The sequence below is a fragment of the Protopterus annectens genome, chromosome 11.part0, assembly GCF_019279795.1.
Source record: "Protopterus annectens isolate FY-2018-M chromosome 11.part0, PAN1.0, whole genome shotgun sequence".
NCBI lineage: Eukaryota > Metazoa > Chordata > Ceratodontiformes > Protopteridae > Protopterus > Protopterus annectens.
This window is the reverse complement of record NC_056745.1, coordinates 42,318,700-42,341,737: the sequence shown is the minus strand read 5'-3', so window position 1 is coordinate 42,341,737 and position 23,038 is coordinate 42,318,700.

The window sequence follows — 23,038 nt, the reverse complement described above, 5'->3', positions numbered from 1 at the left end:
TAAATAAACTGAGGACCAAAAACAGTTTTGCTGAAATACCAGGTATGTTAGCATGGCGAAGCATATAATATAATTAATTAGAGTGAAAAATAAAAATAAAAAGATGTACTTCAAATGTACCCTGTATAACAGCCACAGCTCAATAACAGAAGTTGAACGATAACCCTAAACGTTTATCAGGTATGTAACTGTGACACAAAAAGCAAAGGAGGTGATGCAGAAAGAATAACATGCTGAATGCTAACGTGTGGTATACGATGCTGTGAATCTGCTGCAGCAGTTATTACAGCTAAAGTAATGCTACTGAAGTAATCGAAAAGGATTATATTTATGTATTAGTGCAAACTGCGGAGGCATATTCTCCTCCATATTATTATATTTATGCAACGAGACTTCCAAGTATTCTAAATGTACTTATTTGTTTAAATTACCAACATTAAATGGGAAAGAAGCCATTCCACTGATGTCTCAAAAAAGTCGAGTGTACTAAAAACGCTGTTATGTTGTACCAAAGTGTTTGTAGCATTTAGAGGGAGACACAACTAGCAGCACAGCAGAAGTAACACTATACATTCAAGAACTCAGAAATGCTCCAGTATTGGCGAGCAGGTTACTTTAAGAACTTTGTTCACATAGCACAAGACTACCCAGCTGTACAACACTCTTCAGATTTAGCATCCACAGGTAAATAACACTAGCTTCATTTTCTAAATTAACAAATAAAAGTATGTATTACTACACCTTGTTTAATTTCATTTTATTTATTTTATTTTTCTTTGTTAATTGGATTGAGCAATGATCCAGATGCCTCCAAAGAATAATTTGCTGGAGTACGACATGACAAAACCAAAGCAATCCAGGTATGCTTTACCATTCACCTATGGCAATCCTTGTCTGTTAAAGTCTTGAATAAAAACTTTACCAGCGTAGTGCAGTAACAGTGTCAGCCAAAGACCACTCAAGGTTTAAAAGACTTAAGTTTTATTGGCCGACTAAGCAGATCAAGTGCTTTGGCTCCTAACCTTGAACTTCATCAGAATCTAAATTACTAAATCATCTCATTCCAAAATTAAATATAAATCTATCAGAAAATTAATAAACTCTTAAAAAGCATATAAATTAAAACAACATAAAAATAATATAGAAAAGTTGTTAAAAGGATTATTAAAATTTTGTGCAGATGACAATATTTACAAATAAGTAATTGTCCCAAAGAAATTTAATTGACAACAAATTAACTGTTGATGCCATTCTATTATTTTGCAAATTAATCAAACACAGTTTTAATACATAAGTTATGGAAAGAATATTATTAAAACCTGGAAAATTCATGGCGTTTAATTTAAATTGCTACAGACGTTCCTTGAATTCCAGGTGGGTTTCAATTAATGGATTTATGTTTAATTTTGGAATAAGATGATTTAGTAAGGGTCTATTGTATTTAATTGTTTGCTATACCTCTTCCTTTAAACAATGGGTATAAAAGGATATGAGATAACTATGTTTATACATTCTGATGAAGTTTTGGGTTAGGAACAAAAGCACTTGATCTGCTTAGTTAGTCAATGAAATTTAAGTGTTTTAAGCCGTTAGTGGTCTTTGGCTGACACAGTTACTGCACTATGCTGGTAAATTTTTATTTTTAGCCTTTCATGGATGAGGATTGCAGTAGGTGAATGATGCAATGATCCAGATGGACCATTTTCAGACTCGGCCAGAAAGAGTAATACAAATATAATATGCAAATCTAAGAAGCAAACAACAAATACAGTAAGCAATATCATGGGAAGACAGTTGATGCACAGAAGTAGTTTTAACACTGTGTATACAATATGCTCAGTATGTACACCCCTGCTCTTTCCCTTTTGTTGTTTACCTAGTGAAGCAAACAGGAAAAAGAGTGTCTGTGATTATTGGGAGGAGTAAGTTAGGAGGGTACTTATGAAGAAGGTAAAGGGGGATTGTATTAAGCTGTTAGTAATGATAAGAGAATGTGGATGGATTTGAGATGGTGGTGCAACCTTTTAAGTATATCTCTTTCTTGGTTTGATTTTGAAATGATTGTACAAGTCTGTTACTTGTGGCTGTGGACAGTGTATGTTCATCTTTTAAGCGAAAAGTACAGGTTAAAGTCATAAAAAAGTGTTTTATCATACTGTTACATGAATAGTTCCCTCATAATAAAACTGGGCTTTAAGAAATACATTTAATGAAATAACGTTTTGATCTTGTCATTTTTCATATCATTAACTCATATTGTTTGACCGGATTATTTGAAACGCAAGCATTGTGTTCTTAAGTTTTTGTTAAACAGTCTCTGGTAATAGCACAGCAGAAAACTTTATTTAAAATTAGTTTAACTTTACTGAAAAAGATTAGTGCCAACCTCTTCAAGTCCAAGTGAATAAGAAAAATCACTTCATCAGTTTCATCTGGCAATTTCTTACCCTAATATTGCTACTTTCTGATTGGACTTGGCACCAACTGATCGTCAAACTTGTGTGTGAGAAATTTGGCCAGGCAGTATTCACTTAGGATTTTAACAGAGGCTTCTAATACTGAATGTAGACACTGCATCTGCCTTTCCAGGCTTGGGCCAACAATAAAAAGCCCATTAAAAGCTGCAATGTAAATCTTTGTAAACGTGAACACAACTTCCCAAGGCAGTAGGATGCTGGGCATTGAGGCTCTGCATCCTGAAGGCTTTATATGTGTCCATAGGTGTGGAGATAGACTCTGTGGCTCTGCATCCTGAAGGCTTTGTGTGTCCAACAAGGTTGTGGAGATGGGCTCTGAGGCTTTGCATCCTGAAGGCTTTATATGTGTCCAACACGGTTGTGGAGATGGACTCTGAGGCACTGCATCCTGAAGGCTTTATACAAGTCCAACAAGGTTGTGGAGATGGACTCTGAGGCTCTGCATCCTGAAGGATTTATATGTGTTCAACAAGGGTGTGGAGATGGACACTGAGGCTCTGCATCCTGAAGGCTTTATATGTGTCCAACAAGGTTGTGGAGATGGACTCTGAGGCTCTGCATCCTGAAAGCTTTATATGTGTCCAACAAGAATGTTGTGATGGACTCTGAGGCTCTGCATCCTGAAGGCTTTATGTGTGTCCAACAAGGTTGTGGAAATGGACTCTGTGGCTCTGCATCCTGAAGGCTTTAAATGTGTCCAACAAGGTTGTTGAGATGGACTCTGAGGCTATACATCCTGAAGGCTTTATATGTGTCTAAGGATGTAGAGATGGACTCTGAGGCTCTGCATCCTAAAGGCTTTATATGTGTCCAAGGGTGTGGAGATGGTCTCTGAGGCTCTGCGTCCTGAAGGCTTTATGTGTTTCCAACAAGGTTGTGGAGATGTACTCAGAGGCTCTGCATCCTAAAGACTTTATATGTGTCCAAGGATGTGGAGATGGACTTTGAGGCTCTGCATCCTAAAGGCTTTATATGTATCCAACAAGGTTGTGGAGATGGACTCTGAGGCTCTGCATCCTGAAGGATTTATATGTGTCCAACAAGGTTGTGGAGATGGACTGTGAGGCTCTGCATCCTGAAGGCTTTGTGTCCAGCAATGTTGTGGAGATGGACTCTGAGGTTCTGCATCCTAAAGGATTTATATGTGTCCAGCAAGGCTGTGTTGATGGACTCTGAGGCTCTGCATCCTTAAGGCTTTATATGTGTCCAACAAGGTTGTGGAGATGGACTCTGAGGCTCTGCATCCTAAAAGCTTTATATATGTCCAAAAAGGTTGTGGTGATAGACTCTGAGGCTCTGAATCCTGAAGGCTTTATATGTGTCCAACAAGATTGTGGAGATGGACTCTGAGGGTCTGCATCCTGAAGGCTTTATGTGTGTCTAGCAAGGTTGTGGAGATGGACGCTGAGGCTCTGCATCCTGAAGGCTTTATGTGTGTCTAGCAAGGTTGTGGAGATGGACTCTGAGGCTCTGCATCCTGAAGGCTTTATGTGTTTCCAACAAGGTTGTGAAGATGGACTCTGAGGCTCTGCATCCTGAAGGCTTTATATGTGTCCAAGGGTGTGGAGATGGACTCTGGGGCTCTGCATCCTGAAGGTATTGTGTGTGTGTGCAACAAAGTTATGGAGATTGACTCTGAGGTTTTGCATCCTGAAGGTTTTATATGTGTCAAAGGGTGTGGAGATGGACTCAGAGGCTCTGCATCCTGAAGGTTTTATATGTGTCCAACAAGGTTGTGGAGGTGGACTCTCTGGCTCACTATCCTGAAGACTTTAAATGTGTCCAACAAGGTTGTGGAGATGGACTCAAAGGCTCTGCATCCTAAAGGCTTTATATATGTCCAAAAAGGTTGTGGAGATGGACTCTGACCTTTCTCTGCCTGGTTCTCTTTTCCACCATCCATTTTTTGTTAACTACTTCATCAGACCACAAAACATAATAAAATGTGCCAGACAGGTGTTGAAGCCTTTTATCATAGCACCACTACATTCAAACCCTTCTTGACACAAAATTAACAATCAAATGGTCTAAAAACAGATCAAGTAGAATTTCATAGGGACATTTTCTTTGATTACAGTGTAACTCGGTGCATTTTATGTGTATAAACATTTTGACTCATTGCAATCACTTAATGTGGTATAATAAAGTGACATGGAAATGATGTAATTAAATAATGGAATATTTTGAAACTTGGAGAGTACGGAAGATGTGAATAAATGCAATAATTAGACAAAGCACCATCAATATTACTGTGAGCATAAAATAACTTCACTGTTATTCAGTGGGAAACCTACGTGAAAAAGAAAAATAAATTATGCCATTACATAGTTCAAATCAACTTTGAAATATGATGGTCTACCTGTAACTGTCATGGAGGATTTGGTCACATGCTGATTGACAATATCTGAGGGATCAGGGCCTTGGTCTGGCTTGAAAGCAGGGTCATATATGCTTACATGTGTCAAATCCACATGGCTGCTGTCTGCATAGAAGAGTTTCAGAAGATAGTGTCTTGCCAAGGTAAGTCTCTCATTTACGATGGCGATCATGGGACTCTCGAGCTTTATAATCTTATAAGCCTGCAGACTGTAAAGCTGCATGTCTGTTCCATCCCACTTGTTTGACTAGCGTGGATTGTTTCATTTAAAGTAGTACATCCTATCCTACCTCTTGTCAGCGGTACAGGACTTCATTTTATGTTTCTGGTGATGTCTATCACGTGCACTGGGACTGGATTGGGACACTAAATGTAATGTTTTATTTTAGCTGCAAGAAAAAAAGAAGTTATGTACTCACCATAACGTTCCATGTGAGTTGTTCATCTCGCCTTCATTCTTACAGATGGGTTCAGAGCTGATCCTCCGCTCTGAGTTGGCCTTCTACAAAGCTCGAGGTCTTCAGACAGCTCAAGACCAAGTCCCTATCTTATGATGCACCTAGAGTTACCTCAGATCTTGTTTGCTGCATATAATAATACCATATACCATTCTGTCACTCTTTAGGAGAAAACCCATAGTAAGATTGAGCAACCAGGATATAACTAGTATCTCGGTCCTCGAAAAACCCTGGAGGGGGTAGGAGGGTGGGAAGTAAGAATGAAAGTGAGATGAACAACTCACATGGAATGTTATGGTGAGTACATAACTTCTTTAAGTGAAGTTGTTCTATTTCGCCGTTCATTCTTACTGATGATAAGTGTCCTGAGCACCATCTTTCTCGGGTGGCTCACGAGAGTATGTTTTTCAGGACAGTAGACCCAAAGAATGCCCTGTCCCTGAAGGCCTTGTCAACTTTTAATGAGTGATAACAGTATGAGGTCTAGACCAAGTGGCTGCTGTACACATGTTGTCTGTAGGAAGCCTAGCAGAAGATGTAGACACTGCTTTGGTAGAATGAGACGTAATTTTGTGTTGTAAAGGTAGATTAGCAGCTGAATAGGTAAATGTGATACAATCAGATAACCATTTAGACAGTGTTGTTTTTGCCACTGGCATACCTTTTCTGGAATCTGAAAAGGAAACGAAAAGCTGTTCTGATTTTCTGTACTCTCTTGTTCTATCGAGGTAAAATCTGAGCTGTCTATGAACATCAAGCTTGTGCAGCATATACTCTAAGTTGTTCGTGTGTTTGGGAAAGAACACTAGTAAATCTATGATCTGGTTAAGGTTAGTTTCAGTACAAACTTTGGGTAAAAATGAAGGATTTGTTCGCAGGGAGACTCTGTTAACATGGAAAACCAAATAAGGAGGCTTTATGGACAAGGCCTGAAGCTCTGACACTCTGCGGGCAGAAGTTCTGGCTACTAAAAAGATAGTCTTCCATGACAAAAATTTCAAATCACATGAGGAAGCTGGTTCAGAAGGTGGAAGAAGAATGCGTGAAAGCATAACATTTAGATTTCATGGAGTATAAGGGGATATCACAGGTGGTCTGGGATGAAAGGTCCCTTTGAGGAAGGCTTTGGATAGCTTGTGTGACATTGTTTAATCCTTCAAAGCCAAGGTGAAAATTAGCGATAGCGGCAAGTTGTACCCGAAGTGTTGCTGCTGTAGCTCCTTTATTGAAAAGTACAGTCAAAAACTCTAATGTGGAGGCAATAGGGGCTTGGTACGGATCAATGTTATTTTGAGAAGCCCATATAGAAAATCTTCTCCATTTGCTAAGGTATAGCTTCCTAGTAGAGGACTTATGAGAAGATATCAATATATGCTGCATTTCGTTTGAGAGGTTATGGAACCTGGCTATGTTGGGAACTGCAGCAGCCAAGCTGTTAATTTCAGGGACTGAAGATAGGGATGGAGAGCCCTTGATGAATGTGTCAGAACATCTGGAACTGGGTCACTGGGTCCAGAATCCAAGGCTCTTCCAACAGATGAAGTCGAAGGAAGGGGAACCAAATCTGACGAGGCCAATGAGCGGCTATTAGAATGATGGTCCTTCCCAGTGCTTTTGCTTTCTGCAATACTTTGGGTATGAAGGGAATTGGTGGGAATGCATAGAGGAGACCCAGAGGCCAATCATGTACGAGTGCATCCCTTGGGGATTCTCCCAGAGGGGGAATCAGGGCCAAGTAGCTTCTGCATTTTGTGTTCATGTGGTTGGCAAAAAGGTCTCAGCAAGGCTGGCCCCACCTGCGGAAAATTCTCTCTGCTATCTCTTTCTTGAGGGACCACTCATGAGGCAACAAAATTGCCCTGTTCAGTTTATCTGCTATCACGTTGGATTTCCCTGGATGGGTATTTCTAACAGAAAGTGCTGGGTGGATGTAGCCCACTGCCATACTCTTAGGGCCTCACGACAAAGGGGATAGGACCTGGTTCCTCCTTGTTTGTTCATGTACTAGACCACCGACATAGTGTCTGTCTGAATCGCAATTGTTCCCAGAGGAACAGAGTCCGGGAAGTACTACAACTCCAAAAGTACTGCTCTCATCTCCAGGACACTGATATGCAGATGTGTCTCCTGTTCGGCCTATGTGCCTTGGACTGTTCTTCCCTGAAAATGCCCCCCCACCAATCAGGGAAACATCTGTGGTCACTGTGGCCACTGGTGGGAGTAGGATAAAAGGATGACCTATCGTTACATGAAGAGAGGTCAACCACCACTGAAGATCCTTCTTGCATGTGTTTGTGATCATTATGAGATGAGATATTAGGAGCTCTTGGTAAGACCATTAAATGAATAACAGCCATTGCAGAATCCGCATGTGCATGTGACCCAGTGGTATCGCTAATATTACAGCTGCCATCGTGCCTAACAATTTTAGCACTTCTGATCCTGAAGCCTTGTCTTTGGATATGATATTGTGGACCTGCTGATGAATCAGTAAAACTCTTTCTTCTGGAGGTCTCAAAGTGGTGGTGGTGTCCAATTCTGCTCTGATAAAAATGATATGTTGTGATGGTGACAAGGCAGATTTTTCTGAATTTATGGTAATGCCCAGTTGATTGCAAAAAGTAAGAGTGGTGTCCCTGGCTTGTATTAGCTGATGCCTGGTGGTGGCAGTGAGGAGCCAATCATCGAAGTACGGAAACACCTGGAATCCTAAACACCTCAGGTGAGCCGTGACCACTGCCATACATTTTGTGAACACTCTGGGGGCTGTAGTGAGACCAAAGGGCAGGGCTCAAAACTGGTAATGATTGGCTCCCAGCCGGAAGAGCAGATGATCCCTGGGTGGTCTGGCCATTTTTATATGGTAGTACGCATCCTGGAGATCTATCGAGCTCATCCAATTGTCTTTCCCTAAAAAGGGAAGTATCGACTGAAGCGTGACCATCCAGAACTTCTCTGTTTAGTCTGCTGAGGTCCAAAATAGGTCTCCAGTCCCCTTTCTTTTTTGTAACTAAAAAGAATCTTGAGTAAGTTCTGGATCCTGTCTGGTCTGCTGGGACTGGTAGGATGACTCTTTTTCTTAGCAACGTTTGCACCTCTACTGTTGCTTGTTCCCTGTAACTGGGTGGAATGTCTGAGAGTTTTGTAGTCAGTGGAGGGGGAGTGGTGAAAAGAATGAAGTATCCTCTGGAAACTATACTTTGTACCCAGTTGTCATTTGTTATTTTGAGCCAGGCATCTGGATACAAAGATAAGCGACCCCCGACTGCCTCCAGAGCTGGACAGTCGGGCCTCCTTTCAGGAGCGCAGGTAGAGCTTCCCAAAGAACTGGTCTCTGTCACTCTGATATTGCATATCCCCTCTGCCGCGAGGGTGGCATCTTCCATTATTGCCCCCTCCTCTGCCCCTAATGGGGATTTCACCACGTGTGCCCAGAAAGGCTCCTTGGGCTTTTTGGAACCATATCTTTCCTCTCCTTTGACCCTTCGGGTAGGGTCTGGTAGGGGTGGAAAAATGGACTCTCACGGCAGACAGAGTCTTTCCTTCCTGCTCACACCTAGTCAAAGTTTCCTTAACTTTGGGCCTGAAAAGGGATGAGTCATCAAAAGTGGTGTTGACAAAGGATGACTTAAAGGGCTCCACAAAGGAACACAAGCGCATCCAGGAATGTCTCCTGAGAGCAATTCCTGTACCCGCTGCCCTACTCGCTCCATCAGCTCCATATAAAATGAGACGCATGGACGAGTTCACTATGGAATTGAGAGTAGCAAGTTGGGAGGTGACTTTGAAGCTCCTACAGTTACTGTACACTGAAGAGTATCTCCAAGCTCTTTAAGGAGGTCTCTTTGAAGTCTCGTAAAATGAGTGAGATAGTTCAGTGACCGCAAGGCAAAAGTCGGTGAACTATATGTGCGCTTCCCATATCTATCCATGATCCTAGAGTGTCTGTTAGGGGGATGGATAGATGAAGTTTCTGACATCTCCTTTTTGGTGGCTGCCGCCACCACCATAACATCAACTGGTACTCCCTTGGTGAGGAAAGACTTTTCCTGGGGGGGCAGAAATAAATTTATTGGGCCTCCTGGGGACAGGCTACATGGTGTCTTGAGACTCCCACACCCTTCGTGAGACCAGCTCTATAAGCTAATCGAAGGGTGGAGACACCCAAGAGATGGAGCGTTGAGACCCGAAAGTCTTCAGGAGAAATGACTCATCTTCACTAGGATTGGTGGACTTCCAGCCACTCCTCTGCCTAAGGATTTCTAATATCTCAGCAAATTAGATATCTTCAGAGGGGGATCGTGGGGATCCTTCTGATTAATCTAAGTCGGTGTCAGACATGAGAGACTCCTGTGTGGAGTCAAGGTGGTTCCTCTGGCAAATTCTGTTCCTGTGAACCTCATCAGTGGGAACTTCTGGTGAAGTCTCTGAAGAGCAGGGGCCACCCAGTGGGGCTTCCTGAGGCTCAGGGTCTCTACGCTTCAACAGGATCTGTGAGGCAGAAGTGGACACAGGCGCTTTTGTGGAGGATGTAGTCAGACCAGAAGTTGTAGATGTTTTGGGAGACATCACTCTCCTCATGGCTTCAAAGGCACCTCTGCTCTGGTGAGAAGGGACTGCTGGATCAGAGGAAAGCATCGATCCCCTTGGCACTGGGACAATGGGCTCCAAACCAGAGGTAGGAGCCAAGCTCATTTGAGCTGAAGCCCCGAGAGGCAAAGTTGAAACCAAGTCAGTCCATCAGTCCGACTATCCTCCCCGGACCTGACCAGAGAGTGTCGGCTTCTAGACTCCTCGATCAGCGCCGAGGAAGTCTGAGTAAATGGAACTAATGGCACTGGAACAGGCATTGGCTCCGAAGGCTCACCAGTCATCAGGTCTGACTCCTCTGGCTCCGAACAACCGGTATGGCTCGGAGGCGGAAATGAAGTTGATGGCAATACAGTCTTCGGTTCTGAAACCACTTGGGTTGGAGCCGATAAAAATTTTGCAAATGCCGGTGCCTGTAGCAACTTCTACACCACACAGTCCACATCCAAATAGGATAGGCTGATTGAGGACCGAGATGAATGGATGGATGTAGGGCACTGGTTGAAGAATTGGCGACTTTAGTACCTCAGACACCGGTTCCAAGACTGGGGACCAGCCCTGAAAAGACAAGAGACACGGCTCTGAGGGCTGTGGAGCCGACGTCGATGGTTTCTTGGATTTTTTAACTTCCGAAGAAGTAGAATCTTTAAAAGACTTTGATGACTTACTAGACTTATCCTGGTCACTCAAAGCTTCCTGAAAGGATGGTTTCAGAAGTCCTCTATCTTTGAGCTTTCTTTTTCTCTCCTGAAGATCTCTGGAAGAAAAAGAATGGCAAATGAAGCAGCTTTCCTGTAGGTGCAAGGCTCCAAGGCAATACATACAACTGACATGGCTATCTGTTACAGACGTTTTCTGTCCACATTTTGGATACTTTTTAAAGCCTGACTTGGGATGCTTATCTCTATCCTGGTCAGCCATAATAAACTATACAGTATCAAGAAAATACTACTGTACTATAAAAAAAGACTAGACGCTCCCAGAACTAGTTTAAATAAGCCCTAAACAACTATGGGCTAAATATGCTGTGACTAAACTGTCACTGTTGAAAACACACACACACTATTAATTCAAACCACTCTAAATAAGCTATATATATAAAATCCAATATACTGTGACTAAACTGTCACTGTTCAAAAGCACACAAACTACTTGTTATAAACTACTCTAAATATAACAGACCTAACAGAAAAAAACAAAGGCCAAAAGAGAGCTATATATAATAATGAAAAGGCACACCAAAGGGAATATTACTATTTATTTTATTTATTTATTTTACATTTGTTTACTGGGATAGTCTGATCGGATATATGTCCATTTTCAGCAAAGGCCAAGGGAGAAAAGCTCCAAGATAATAATACACATTGAACATTTAGTAAATGCTAGTTTCAAGCTGATTACAGTCATAAGCAGTACCAGCATTTATCACATATAGTACTAACTTACATTACATTCAGGTTTAAGACACATTGAACAGCAGTTATACAATTGACCTTTCCTGAAATGGGGTGGTAGAAAAAAGTTAGAAGTAGTTGAAGGTAAGGCACCTAAATAATAGAGAGGTCACTAGTCGGGGTTAGTGCAAGGACATAACCAATGAGCTTTGAAGTATTTCTTGAATTTGTTTTAGAATAGAGTTAGTGAGGGTTCTAGGGTCAAGTCACCTGGGAGTCTGTTCCATGTTTTTCCAGCAGAGTTGGCAAACAGAGAGTCCCCAGCTGAGTAGTTGGATTTGTATGTTTGAACTAGGAGTCTGGTGGATGATCACAGTGGGTGGGTGCTGGTGCAGGGGCTGATAATATTTTTAGTGCAGGTGTATTTTCCGGTTGGTAAAGGACTTTATGTGGTGCTATTAGCTGGTTGAACTGCAGTAGGCTAGGCAGTTCAAGCCATCCTAGGCGATTTAGGTTGTGACAGTGGTGTGTCCGGTAGGCTGTGCCACTAGCAAATCTGGCAATGTGGTTATAGCAGGATGATACTTTATTAAGATCTGTTTTGTTTAATTTGGAGAATAGAGGTGAGGTGTAGAGAAGAGTTGATAGCAGATGGGAAAGGGCAATTACAATTCTAGCAAGTGGGGTAAGGAAAGGTTTGATTTTGTAAAGAGAGCAAAGTTTTTTATTAATGGTTTTTATAGTTTGATTGATATGTGCATCAAACTTCAGGTTATCAACTATGACACCCAGTAGTTTAGTTTGGGCTTCTGGAGAGATGATAGTGCTATTGTTAGTGGTTATGTTGAAGGATGGCAGGGGGGGGGTCCTGCGTGTGAAGGAGAAGAGGAGCAGCTTAGTCTTGTTGGGGTTTAGGATTAGATATTGACTGGAAAGCCATTTTTCCACTGTATTGAAGGTATTTTGAGTTAATGTGAATAACGTAGCTGATGAGGTGTCAGAACAAATCAAGGTGGAGTCATCCGCATATTGAATGCAGGTAACATCTGGGATGACTGAATTAAGGTCGTTGATAAAGATGGAGAAAAGAAGGGGTCCTAGTATCGAGCCCTGGGGGACTCCTACTGTGATGGGTAGGTGAGATGATAGCTTGTCCTGCCATAGGACTGCCTGTTGCCTGCCCTGCAGGTAGGATTGAATCCACTGGAGTGTATGGTTGTTTAAGGAGAAGGCCTTCAAGGTATTTATAAGCATTTTGTGATCAACCATGTCAAAAGCCTTGGATAGATCTAGAAAGAGTGCTGAGGATAGTTTGTTATTATTGCAGTTGTGGTTAATGACATTAGAGAAAGAGAGGAGGGCAGAAGTAGTACTGTAGCATGGCTTAAAGCCATGCTAAAAGTTGGACAACAGCTTCTGTGTGAGGTAGTGCATGAGCTGTATGTGTACACACCATAATTTAGCTAGAGGTGACAGAATAGCTATGGGTCTAAAGTTTGACAGTTCAGTGGAACTGCTTCCTTTATGGAGAGGTATGACATGGGAGATTTTCTATATAGTGGGGTACAGTAGCTTCAGATATAACTCTGTTGATCAAGATTGAGATGGGGTATGCTTTGGTGTCAGCAGCCTTTTGCAGATAGTCTGCTGGGAGGCGGTCAGAAGCCAGGGTGGTGGGTCTTAGTTTCTTAAGTAGGGCATGAATAAGTTGAGTAGGAACAGGTTGGAAGGTGAAGTATGTTTGGGTACTGGGTGTGGCTGCATTAGAATTAGAGCCATTGGGAGAGAGTTGGCTGGATAGAGACTGGATAGTCTCTGTGAAGAAGCTGTTGAAGTTATTAGCAATGTCTACTGGGGATTTTTGTTGGGAAGCTGGGGGGGGGGGGTTGGCTGGGGGGGGGGGTGGAGTGGTGGTTTGGCCTGAGTGGAGTAGTTTGTTTATTCCTGCCCAGAACTTTTGAGGTTTGTTTTGTTGTTTTTGCAGTAGATGGTAGTAGTGGTGCTTTTTGTCTAAGGTTATGGATTTTTTGGTGTCATTCCTTAGCTGTCTTTATCTTAGTTGATCAAGTGGGGCTTTTGTTTTTCGGTAGGTGACCCATGCTTTGCTTCTGAGTGAAATTTTGGTTTTGGTATCTTTAGAAAACCATGGTGCAATATTAACTTTATTCTAATAGAGCAGCTGGGAGCATGGGAGTTAAGAATAGTAAGGAATTTGTTGTTAAAGTATGCTACTGCTTCATCTAGGGGGAGACTTTTTAGTACTGACCAGTTGCATGTCTTAAGTTCATTTTGAAACTTTGTGAGAATAAAATTCTTGTTTCATAATGTTCTATAGGTGAGTTTGTGGGAGCAGTTTACTTTGAGCTTGATTATATAGGTGAGACAGTAGTCACTTAGGTCATCAGGCAAATTACTTGATTTATAGGATTGAAGATGGGTATTGACGAGTATCCAGTCTAGGGTACTTTCCTATTTGTTGGGTTTTCCTGTCCTGGTGGGGGAGGTTATGATTTGAGTAACTCCATAGAGGTTTATGTGGATTGTGGGGGTTTCACAAGAGCAAGTGTTCCAGTCAATGTTGAAATCCCCAAGAACAATTGTTTCTTGGTGGTAGTTATTGGATGACCAGTATAAGAAGTCTTCTAAGGTTTCTGTGTTCCTCCCTGGGGGAATGTAGACACAGACAATGTTTACATTTTTGTTTTTATTAATTTGTAGTTTTGAGAGAAGAATTTCAGCATTATTGAACTGGGGTGGTTGTTGGGTGTCCATGCTGACAGATAGGGTAAACTTGTAAAGAATGGCTACCCCACTACCCTTTCTGGTGATACGGTCTAGTCAAAACATATTGTACCCTGGTGGCAGAATCTCATGGTCCTTGGTGGCAGGCTTTATATATCTGGGGAATGAATAGCTAAGAGGGCATGCAGGTGCTGAGTTTTGTTATTTATGCTCCTAATGTTTAGATGGCAGGCCAGCAGTGAGTTAGGAGGTCTATTTGTTGGAGCTATGGAGGTAGGGGATATAGTAGGGGGATTAGGGCCAACAGGTGGGGCTGGACCAGGGTTTTGGTGGATGTCGCCATCCTTTGTGAGGTTGTAGTGTATCCTGTCACCATCTTTTGTGAGGTTGTAGTGTATCCTGAGTATGAGTTTTAAGATTTTGAATAAAGTTTTGTAATAGTGTCTAGTTTTAGGATTAATGTAACTAGGTCTAGTAAGATGGTAGTATTTAGGGGTTAATGAGGTAAGCATGAGGGGGAGTGAGTAAGGGTGAATTATTATCTGTTGTAGATGGGATGGATGTTTGGAATTTAGGGTAGTGGAAACCTGGGCGATCCTGATATTTGTAGGTGGTTAGGAGATATGGGGTGAGTAAAAGGGGTAGAAGTAGAGTTAATAAGACTATTTTGGGTGATAGCACCCCCTCGTTAGTCAGGTCTGACCATAAGCTAATCACTCTTAACATCCACATCCACCCCCCAGTAAGGAAACCTCCATAAAAAAACTTCTTCAAAGCCAACTTCATGCTACTCAAGTCAGAAGTGACAAACTTCATGACACCCATGCGGATGGGAACTGAAAGTTCAACTGCTGAATCCTACACTAAGGCACTGTACGAGCACATCCACTCATGCATGAATTGTGCCATCCAAAACAGAACCGAGATGCTCTCATCCAAAAAAAGGAAGCCAATCTGGTGGTCCCCTGTCATAAACAGACTTTACAACAAAAGGAAGAGACTGTTGCAGAAAAGAGGAAAATCCCAGGATGCAAAAAACTCCCTTACCAGCCTCAGTAAGAAACTGAGATCCCTCATAAAATCCTCCAAAGCTAGTTACGAAAATAAAATTGCCAAAGATTCCAAAGACAACCACAAGGCATTCTATAACTTTGTCAAGAATCTAAATGGCAATGCTCAGATCTGCTCTGAGCTAAAACAGAATGGCATTAAATATACTGATCCCAAGGATATTGCCAGTATCCTGGCAGATCGATTCAGTCCCAACTTCACCCCCCTCTCACCCCCTAAATGGCCTTTCTCAATACCGGAAGATTGCCAAATTCTGGTAATAACGGCCACATAGGTAAAAAACGCACTCTCCAAAGCTAAGAATACAGCATCCATGGGACCAGATGACATCATGGGCTGTGTACTACATGAACTACAATATGAACTGGCACCTCACCTAAGTGTCATGTTTAATCATAGCCTCACCTCAGGTTTCGTGCCCACTGAGTGGTGCTGAGCTACAGTTATCCCACTCCACAAGGGGGGATCCACCTTGTATCTACTGTGCCATCAGTCTGACAAGCCTTATCTGCAATGCCATGGAACGTATTATCATGGAACTTATAAACAAAGACATTGGCAACCTTCAAACACTGGACCCCACCCAGTTTGGGTTCGTGAAGGGCCGATCTTGTCTCCTGAAACTGATTGACTTCTTTGCATCAGTCTCCGGAGCCATGGACAAGGGTAAGGTGGTCCACACAGCCTATCTAGACCTTGCCAAGGCCTTTGACACCATCCCCCACTCTGGAATCATAGATAAACTTACTAAGCTGGGCATTAATCCCTACATCACCCAATGGGTTGCTAACTGTCTTACTGATAGAACTCACTGTAAAAGTAGCCGACTCCAAATCCAGCTCCAGACAAGTGACAAGTAGAGTACGTCAGGGTTCAGTCCTGGGACAGCTTTTGTTTGGCATCTACTTCTCTGAAGTACAGGCCAACACTAAGGGACTCTGGCTAACAAAGTTTGCAGATGACTGCAAACTGGGAGCCATTATTGAATCCCCAAATGATGTGGATACTCTACAAAAGGGCCTAACAGAAACATATGCTTGGTGCCAGAGCCATGGGCTCATGCTTAATGCCAAGAAATGTATAGTTATCCCCTTTGGGAAAAAACATATATCCGTGAATTACCATATAGGTGGCAGTACACTAAACACCGAAAGTGTGATAAGAGACTTAGAGACACAGGTGGACAGTGGTCTCACCTTCGATAACCACATCGCCACAACAGTCAGGAAATCCTTCTATGTGGCACACCTCATCACTAAGGGCTTTTCATCCAGAAAAAAAGGAGGTCATTGTCCCACTGTACTCATCCCTCATTAGAGCCATTATAGAATACAACGCCCCATTTGGTATGTACCTCTCAAGACATCTGCAACAACTGGAAACGCCGCAGACATACCTCACTAAAAGAATCACAGGCCTAAAGCAGATGCCCTACGCTGACTGACTTAAAAACTCCAGCTATACTCTGTCGCATATCATCTATTCAGAGGCGATCTCTGCTTAACATACAAGGCCATGTCAAACCCAGAGCTGTTGGACATGCTACACTTAAAGAAATCCCAATCCCTCAGAGCAATATGCTCCAGGGATCTAAACCTTGTCATCACAATAAACAAAACATGCTGGAGGGATAGGTTCCTGACCCAGAGACTCCCCAGACTCTGGAATAGATTGCCCATACATGCCAAGCAGAGTGCCTCTTTGGCCCTCTTCAAAAGGAACCTTGACGATTGGATGGGAGAAAGGAAATTCACCCTGGGGATCACGTCAGTCGCCCTGCTACACATGGGTCCAGGGAAGTAAATAGTGTGGGAAGAAATAGCCAGGGAATTGTTATGGCTAGGCTTGTATAGGCCCTAGGGCTGATAGCCTTGTACCAACCTATGAACCTGAATGAGACTTGAAACTTAGGCAAAAGGAATAGTAGAGTTGGAGGACTAGTGGTATCAGGTTGAGGGAGGTGCTGTTGAGTGACAAGTTGTTACTGATTGGTTTAAAAAAGTGGGGTGTGGTCTACTAGCAATAAATGTAGCAGCACCGGGGGTGGGAGGGATTTGCGGGCAGGGTGGGGTGCAAAGCTATAAAAGCTATAAGTATAAAAGACTAACTCTAATAGTAGAGAAATAAATTTAGCTGTATAATATTAGAAAAGAAAGCTGTACTGGCCCGAGCTATGCGAGGAACCTCCGATGTATTGCAGCGGCAAACTTGATCTGAGGTAACTCTAGGTGCATGATGGGATAGGGACTTGGCTTCAAGCTGTCTGAAGACCTCTAGCTTTGTAGAAGGCCAACTCGGAGCTGAGGATCGGCTCCGAACCCATCTGAAAGAATGAATGGCGAGACAGAACAACTTCACATCATAGGTCTTGTTAGGGATCCACTAGTTGCTGGATGAATGACACTTCTACATCGCCTTTGCACGGAGAATTCTTGTTGTTTCTAGGAAATGCCTTGAGTCTTTGGAAGTCTGATTGCATTGTTTGTTACCTATGAACCATTCCACAATGGCATTCACCTGTGGCTGCAATGAAGTTATCCTTCTCAGATGAATGACTAAGATATTGTTAGAATCTTTGAACTAGATGCTATTAAAGGGTAGTACATTTTTATTTAATTTTATTTGTATTTTATTTTACATTTGTTTACCGGGATGGTCCAACTGGGACAGTGCCCATTTTCAGCGGAGGCCCAGGGAGAAAAGCTCCAGTCTAAGCTTGCATAAAAATTATCACAAGTAATAGAAATGATAAACAAAATTGACAAAAAATGAGTGTCAACACATTTATATGATAAAAATGTAAAAACAAAAATATATACATAGTATCAAATAGAACAAGACTTTAAACACTTGAATATAGACAAATATATGATTGAATTTATATAGGTGGAGGAACATAGCATTAGTTATGAAATTAAGCAGGGAGAATCACTTAGGATAAGTAGTGCATAGTTAGTAATACTTCCGTGGTGAAAGTTGCAGCTAGGAATGTAACTATTACAGAAAAGTAGTGTTGTAGAAGGGATATGTTAATAGAGTTGGTATGTACAGACAAATCATATAAGTAATGCTAAGTTAATAATTAACCTTGAGTGTTACATGTGCAAAGCCTGGATTCAAATAAGTGTCTTTTGAGAGATATTTTAAAATGATTAAGATTGCTTATGGATCTAATACTATTTGGAAGGGTCTTCCAATTTTTAACAAAAAAAGTTAGAGTAAAGAGAGTTGCCTGCTGTATTGGATACTTTAGTTACTTGGAGTAAGTCTTTGTTAGGTCATCGAAGAGTACGCATGTTAGAGTAGGGTTGTAGAAGATTTTTTAGGGAAGGTATGTTGTCAGGATTGTGCATTATTTTGTGAGCCATTATTAACTAGTTCATAACATGAGGTAGTTCCAACCAAGAAAGATTTTTGAGGCATTGACAGTGATGGGTTGAATGTGTGGAATCTGTTGCAAATGTGCAGGTCTTATTATAACATGATTCTAATTTACTGACTTTTTGAGGTTGGTAAGTATGGGGGATGCATATAAGAGTGAGGAGAGAAGGTGGTTCTAGCTCTGGCTATTCTTGCAGTGTCTGTTAAGAATGTTTTGTTTTGATACGTTGTTCCCATTTTCTTGTGCACTTTTTTGATTGTGTTAGAAATGTGTATGTCAAATTTTAGTCTGTTGTCGATTATGACGCCTAATAGTTTTGTTTGGGAATCTGGGAAAATCGAAGTATTATCACTGGCAGTGATATAAAAGTTAGCTGCAAGGTTAGCAGCTTTAGATGGATGAAAGATCATAAGTTTAGTTTTATTAGAGTTGCATTGCCAAATATGATGGACTTAGGAATGTTAAACATTGAGAAGAGCTGTGTCTGTTATAGGTATAACAGTTTGGGCTGAGATGGAAGGAATTGACAATATAGGATATCTGGACTATTTATCAGGCATAACTAGAAGATATTCAGTGTTGGAAGGATTGACAGTATAGGATATCTGGACTATTTATCAGGCATAACTAGAAGATATTCAGTGCTGCTGGCCTTCTCTAAGAAATCCGTGTTAATATATGTCCAAGTGTTTTCTGACAGATTCGATGTCTCAACTAACCCATAATGTTTCTCACAGTGTTTGTTTAGCACACCAATGACCTGCTCAGTATAGGTTCTATCATGCTGTCAGTATTAGGGAGTCAAATAATTTCTTTTAGGTTTTGTGTTCACATCACCCAGATGAAGACAGTATGCTGTTCCCTCTGTCTCTGTAAAGAATGAAGAATGATCAGCCGTTTAACAGAGAGGATTCTGATCAGGTCGCCAATCCTGATTAACTTATGGTTGAGACACGGATGCCAAGGCGTTCACTTTGAGAGTCTTGGCATCCATGATGAGAACAGATCACAATACGTTAGGATCGGACAAGCGATCATAATTCTTTGTACTGCGGGGAGCTTTTAGAAGTGTTTTACCAGCTTTCAGAGACATAAAGCACTTAAGTGCTGCCAGGAATACAGCGTAACACAGTTTCTTCTCTTTACTCTGACCTTAACATGCCCCTGAACTGTCCAGATTTTCACAGTGTGTCCACATTTTTGTCTCCAATATTTGGTCTGTTTCTCATAAAGTTTGTGGATTTTGGACAAATTACTCAGGCTTGAAGACACTATATAACAGACATTTAGGTTTCAGACTTCATGTTCATCAAAAATTGCAGGTGAACACACATCCTGTCACCCTGGTAACGTTTACGTTTATTACAGGAAGTTAGGACACATTATCAGCAGACAGCAAGCAGAACAAAATATTTTCTTATGCTGCTGTCTTTACTGGTCAGTAGAGGCAGATTTTACTTCTAAGAGCTAGACCCAACCTTAACATTTCTACTGTCCTTAAAACAGAGAAGTGACTTTTATGTCAAATCTTAGCAAAGTCATCATGACTTTACATTTGGTGTCAAGATCCCTGGTCCTGTTGAGAACCTTCTCATAGTCTTAATAGTTGATGAACCAGATTATAAAATATCTAGGCTTCTTAGACTTTTTTTATTTTTTAAGTTGATGGCTCATTTCACATTTGCCAGCTTCTGTCTACCCAGGAAATCTGTAAATGCTGTAGTTGTAAACTTCACAGGCTCTGTCCCTTCCATGCCCTATGGCAGTCCAACTAAATGGACAATATTTTGATGCAGTCTGCAGAGGGTCTGTATTAGAACACCAAACATTCAAAATGTCCAGTGTTCTAATATTGAACCCTAGCAATCGAAAAGTCAAAACATCGAACATTCAGAACAGCAAATTTTTTCCTAGGGAAAAAATTTGCTGTTCCAAAACACATACACACAATACAAGCACACCAAACAAACAGCAATCCACACACATACACCTAAACTCTTACACCTAACCCTACACTAAACTATACATACACCATTAACTATCCACTTACCTTAACCGAAACCTCAACCCTAAGGTCCGTCACTATCGCACACTCACCTACCCCGCCCTAACCCTAACTCACCTACCCCGCCCTAACCCTCACGTCCACACAATCGCACACTTACCTGACCCACGCCCTAACCCACCTAATCCACCCTAACCCTCACGTCCATACAATCACACACTTACCTGAACCCGACCGGTAATTTTCCACCAGAGAGCTGAAAATAGCTAAGCAACACAAACGGACAACTGAATTCTTTCCCTTGGAAAAAATTTGGTTTTCTGTTTCTTCGATATTTTCAGCGTTCGTTGAAAATGGGTCGATATTAGAACACTCGACATTTTGAATGTTCGGTGTTCTAATATAGACCCTCTCCAGATCATATTCTGGCTCCTCAGTGTGGAATGAATGTGCTTCAGTTAGAGCCGCCTTCTCCTAAAAAATTGTATGTGAAGTTGTCCAATCTCGCCTTTCATTCTTGACTGATGGGTTCAGAGCCAATCCATCGGCTCCGGTACGGCTGTATGCAAAGCTTGAGGTCTTCCAGTAGCTCGAGGCTAAGCCCCTATCCCATGATGCACTGTGAATTACCTCAGATCTAGTTTGCCGTGGCATCTGATTGGAGGTTCCAGTGTAAACTCGGGCCAGTACTATTTAAAACTTTCATATTTAGTAGTTGCTTAGAAAATTTTTTCTAAAATTTTCTTAGATAAGTTAGATAGTTAGCTTTTATAGCTTCCTTAAAGTTCCCCTTCCCTTGTGTGGTTATTAATCCTTAAAATATCGGCCTTGTGTGTTTTGGTCTAGTTTTCTCTTACTGTATTTAAATAGTTTTTTAGTGGCTATAAATAGCCTTTTTCTATTGTTGGCCTCCTGTATTTTGGCCTTAGTTTAGTACATCATGTGTTTGAATATTCTAGTGTCTTATACAGTTTTTTCTAGTTATTTAAATTGATACTTGTTTGCCAATTTCTGAGTAATCTATGTAAGTTTGTCTATGTGGAGCTTTTCTCCCCAGGCCTCCACTGAAAATGGACATGTATCCAGTTGGACTATGCCGGTAAACAAATGTAAAATAAAATAAATAAATAAATAAATTATCAGCCTCATTTTCTGTGTGTGTTTAAGTTTAGAGCCTAGTAGCTTTATTAATATTTTGAAATATTTTTTTCTTAGGCTCATTTGTGTGTGTGTGTGTGTTGTTAGAGCCTAGGAAATTGCTGATTATCTGCTCTGCGTATTTTTATAGCAGTATTATGGCGGATGATAAAGACAAGCACCCAAAGTCTGGCTTTAAAAAGTGTCCAGACTGCAACCAAAAAATGTCTGTTACAGATCGACATGTAACATGTGTTTATTGTTTAGGAGCTGTCCACTTACAGGAGTCTTCTGCCATATGTCATTCTTTTTCTTTGAGAGTGCTGTTAGAGAGGAAAAGGAAGTTGATGGATAGGGGCTTGTTAAAGCATTATTTTCAAGAGGTGTTGAGTGACCAGGATGTGGCCAGCAAGTCTTCTAGATCTTCTGTGGAATCTAAGGACTCTAAGCAGTCCAAGAAATTTAAAAAATTGGAGGATTCTGCGACATTGGCTCCACAGACCTGGGAGCTGACTGTCTTTTCTTTTCGGAGCCGGCCCACAGCTTTGGAGCTGGTATCCAAAGTGCCTCATTCACCATTGCTTCAGTCGGCACCATCGGTGCATTCGTCTAGGTCATCTGTCAGCCTATCGGATTTAGATATGGATCAATTGGTGCAGAAGCTTTTACAGGCACCAGGCCTTGCTAAATTGTTGGCTGTGACTCAAGCGGTTTCGGAGCGAAGACCATTACCCCTGCTTTGACTACTCCTCCTCCGAGCTGTACCGGCCCTTTTGAGCCAGAGGAAACAGACCTGTTGATCGTGGAGCCCTTGGAGTCGAGACCTGCTCCAGTGTCCTCGGCTGCATCCACTCTGATGTCCTCGGCTGCATCCACTCTGATGTCCTTGGTGCCGACACTCTCCAGTTGGATCCGGGGAGGATAATTGGACCAACTTGTCGGTGCCGACTCTTCCTCTCGGAGCTTCAGCTTGGATGAGCTCGGCTCCTACCTCCAGCTCGGAGCCCACGACCTCGGTGTGGGAGGGTTTGACGGTTCCCTTGGATCCGTCGGTTCCTTCCAATCAGTGCCATGGTGCCTTTGAGGCCATGAGGAGAGCTTTGTCCCCCAAAACATCCTCGATTTCACGCCTTGCTTCGTCATCCCCTAAAGCACCTGTGTCTGCTTCTACTTCCATTGTCCAGGCTAGGCATAGAGACCCAGAGCCTCAGGTAGCCCCACAGGGTGCCCCTTGCTCTTCTGATACCTCCCCAGAGGATCCCACTGAGGAGGTTCCCAGGAAGAGACTGTGCAAGAAGAGACACTTGGACTCCCCACAAGAGTCTTTAACATCTGACACTGACTTGGATGAGTCAGAAGGGTCCCCACGGTCCCCTTCTGAGGATATCTCCTTTGCTAAGATACT